Source organism: Asparagus officinalis, chromosome 8 (genome assembly GCF_001876935.1).
Source record: "Asparagus officinalis chromosome 8, Aspof.V1, whole genome shotgun sequence".
NCBI lineage: Eukaryota > Viridiplantae > Streptophyta > Magnoliopsida > Asparagales > Asparagaceae > Asparagus > Asparagus officinalis.
In genome coordinates this window covers 69,018,214-69,022,364 of record NC_033801.1, presented here as the reverse complement: position 1 = coordinate 69,022,364, position 4,151 = coordinate 69,018,214, and the positions used below count along the sequence as shown (strand labels likewise).

At 37.5% G+C, this 4,151-nt stretch overlaps 1 long non-coding RNA gene across 1 annotated transcript; it reads left to right on the top strand.

The window, feature by feature from the left end:
- LOC109822823 lies at nt 2,802-3,388 on the top strand. The gene is made up of 3 exons (XR_002242277.1): nt 2,802-2,845; nt 2,933-3,193; nt 3,275-3,388. It is a non-coding gene; the product is annotated as an uncharacterized LOC109822823 (long non-coding RNA).

The following is a 4,151-nucleotide window of genomic DNA, read 5'->3' as shown; positions in this document are numbered from 1 at the left end:
GTGCGCCAGTGTCTAAATCTATAGGGCCAAAACTTCTCCAAATAATTTAGCTAGAATCTTATCGGACAAGCATAATACGATGTGTGTAAAAACATCGTCGCTAGTGGGGGATGGTGGCAAATATGAAAACATAGCCTTCGTCAGTTGCATTAGTAATATAGAGTCAATCTTACCACTCAGATAACACGAGACACATAAAATTGAAGAAGTGGTAGGACTTCTTGTTGTGGATCCTATCGTGGTCGAGGTTGGTGAGGACGTCATGGAGGATATTCTGGAGGTACCCCACATAGTTCCGACCCCCATCAATGGAAACCAACCCTGATTATTATACCCCATAACATTCATAGCAATGGCGTCATTTTCATCTCTAGACAGGATATGAGGGTCATCAGCAGCATCTTGAGTAGCACGTAGTGCTACCTCCTTTGATGCAGCATCAATATTATCCTAAATCACATAAAGAAAAAACATATAATTGATCAGCAAATAATGAAATGAACATCAACAGAATACTTATATCTAATAAATTATTGAAAAATTTTACCACATGTTTTCCTTAATCTTGACTTCATCTTTATAAGTCGAGCGATATGTATCGTAAGCTGACTTTGCCTTCAAATTGATCGGCATTATCGGTTTCCCCTACAAATTATAAGAAATTAAAAGAGTTTGGTCATATGGATAAATGTAGCATGTGAATACAAAACTTTAAATATTATACCATGTCTCGACAATAACCATACTCAAGATTGGCAAACGACGTCGACCCCAAGTGGTGGTCAAGCTTGCGCTTACTATGTCGATTCGTCTAGCCCTTCTTAGATTTATTCTACCAAAAAAAATTATTACTAAAGATGAAATGTTTCTATAATCTTTGTTAGTAAGCAAAATGAAAATGATGAATACTTGTGCTGACTCGATATCCCAATAGAAAAGAAGAGCCGTAAAATGATCGAGGTCCACCCTATCATCGACATTTAAAAATCTCTGCCAATCTATTGTATATTTATCATATACTGATACTTTCAGCTCATGCCGCCATTGTTTGAGCACAGACTTAACTTTTATGTTGAAAACATAGTGCCATGCTGCTAGGTAATCCTCAAGACAATAGTATTCCTACAATTTTACATATAGATATGTAAGATATGTATGAGATTGTTAGAAGACCCCTAAATCAAAATAGACAACTTATGCTACAAAGGTGCACTGGTTTTTGCATGTTTAGACATATCGTCAGAAACTATATTGTCAACAATAATAAACAAGGTCTTAGACCTGTCGGCATCAACAGTTAACTAGTGGAATGGAGCTTAAGATGAGAGTGAGGCTCCTCCTCTTTTATTAAGTTTTATCAATTTTTACCAATTTTCTTTGATATAATTAAAAAAGATCTATATTTGTGAAATATCTGATAAAGGTTCAAATCATCCCCTACAAGAATAGAAAAAATAGTCAATATGAACAACGTTTTCATGGTAAAAATTTTTACTTTTGCTTGAATAGTAGATGAAGGGCCAAAAATTTTGCTTTATCATAAAAAGCACCTTTTTAGGATAAAAATGAAAAATAAAAATGACAGAGAAAATAGTGTTATTAAGTCTGAAAGTTATTATAGCATGAACGATGTTTAAGGTTCAATACTGTGTTGAGCTTGAAGAGAGGGCTTAATGTGACTTCCACTTGACCCCTAATTCAAAATAGATGCAATTCACTACTAAATTTCATCCAAAAATGTCCCTTCACCTCCGATTACAATTGGGAATGATTGCATAAATACAGAGTCATGAGTGTTAGCAATGTTTTCTACAAATCTCATGATAAAAAAAAAACTGCTATTTATGCCAATATTACACTGAAGAAAAAAGTAGAATGATACTGTCAAAAAGGAGAAATGGATCACAGAACCATTCACATAAAAATGAATTAGCACCAGGCGAAGACATGAAAGGTCAAGATGAAGTTTATTTACAATGTGGAAATACTATATTACAATTTGAGTAAGTGTTACACATTTTCATATTGTAGAGATCATGCAGGATCTAAATGTGAAAGCCTTAGACCTTACAAGATCCTTACCCCAAAAAACATATGCAAACAAAGAAACAATAACTAGACATAAATACTTACGTATGCAAGAAACTGCATAAACACAAAAAGAAAGAAATATATATACAATGCTGAGGTGAATTCTATACAGTTTACACTGCCTCTGAAATTTTCAGCCTAAAAAAAAATCTCCGTCCTCAAGCATCGCACGCACTACCACAAAATAGGTCTACGAGGACGGTTCGGTGGGGACGGTTTTAAACCGTCCCCTTAACTGTCTAAGGGAACAGTTTTGTGACGGTTCTAATCGTCACAATAGAATCTAAGACAACGCTTTAAAATAAAGCGTTGAGTTTGAATTAGGCTTGGGGCTAAATTATGCAAGGAGCTAGGGGGACGGATCCCGCACATTTTCATTTCTGATTTTAAGACCGAGCGCCACAATTTCCCCCCTAAATTTTCATTTGACCGCTCCGTAAAAACCCTAAAACCCATTCAAATCCCCAATTCTTCATTCAGCCATCTCCCAATCTCCTCCTTTGCGTCTCATCCTCCTCCGCTCGAACTTCCCACACATCTCCACGCCGACCTCGATGGTGTCGAGATCCCTCCGGATCAGCAACGGCTCATTTTCGTAGGAAAGCAGGTCGAGGATGGCCGGACCCTGGCCGATTACAACATCCAGAAGTAGTTGACGCTCCACCTCATCCTCCGCCTCCGCGGTGGCGCTAAGAAGAGGAAGAAGAAGACCTACTCCAGGACCAAGAAGATCAACGCTCCGTTCTCCCCCAATGTTTGTTGTTTCCCCCCTCTTACTGAAATTGTTATTTTTATTTCGATGTGTTCGATTAGGGGCAGATTTGTTGAAGATCTATTGTAGGGAGCAGCTGGATTAGGGTTTTGTTGCTCTCTGAAACTTTGCCCAAATTGAGTGAAGATAGAGGAGAGCTTACCAATGAATCATAATCAAGGGGATGAAGCGAGGTCTCTTGTTGTTGCGATTGAGGACGACCCTTTGGCCGAAGTGGGTCAGTCCTCTTCGAAGAGCCATGCCCGAGATGCTCACATATTAAGTTTATCTTTATTCTTCATCTTCTGTGCTTACGGTGCTGCTCAGAATCTCGAGAGCACTGTCAACACCGTGAGCCCCTCTGCTCTGTCCTTTGATTGATCACGAATTGGTCCGTGTTGATTGTTGTTTTTTGTTTGTGGGAGATCACAGAAGGGGGACCTTGGAACAACGTTGATGGGGATACTTTACACTTCGTTCACTCTGTTCTCAGTGGTGGCTTCGCCAGTTGTGAGGGGCTTGGGGACGAAGCGGGCTCTGGTTTTGGGTACCCCATGAATACATGACAATGTAAATCCTCAAATTTAGATAAATTTTTTCATAATCTTGTTGAAATTAGAACGTTGTTTGTGCATAGACTTTTAGAATTATTCTATTTCAATTAGCTTTTGGAAGGATTTTCCTAAAGCAGGTTCCCAACTAACACCAGTGGAAAGATTATTGTCCAATAGTCTTCAGGTTTGTAGTATAATGATATTATCTATGTCTTTAGAATAGTTTTGGGTAAAACAACTCATTTATGCCATGTTATACAACTCACTGCCCAAGTGGTAGGAAAGATTCCATCATGTTTTTGTACTGTAAAAAGCAAAGTAAATGAAAAATCTACAATTTTATTATTTGTACTGTAAAAAGCAAAGTAAATGAAAAATCTACAATTTTATTACACAGGATTTTCTTGATACCATAACTAAGAGTAGGCTGCTTTCTTCTATGCTTAGAGATTTAGAATCTAATCTGAACACAAGCCTAAAATGCTTTTGGCTTCTCATCAATGAGGGAAATAAATGAAAAATATCACATAATTGTTGAAATATACAGTAAAAGACTAAATGGTTTCCTTTATTGATTTCTCTTATATTACAGAAAGAGAAAAATGAAGTATTTCACCTGAGCATGTGGTTTTTCACTGGTAATGCTAATTTAAGCCTCCTGGACTTAGCTGTATAGTGTTCTTCAAGTGGCAGGGGGAAATGAAGTGCAGAGAAACAATTCTTGATATGCGGAGAAGGGGCTAGTAATTGGTACC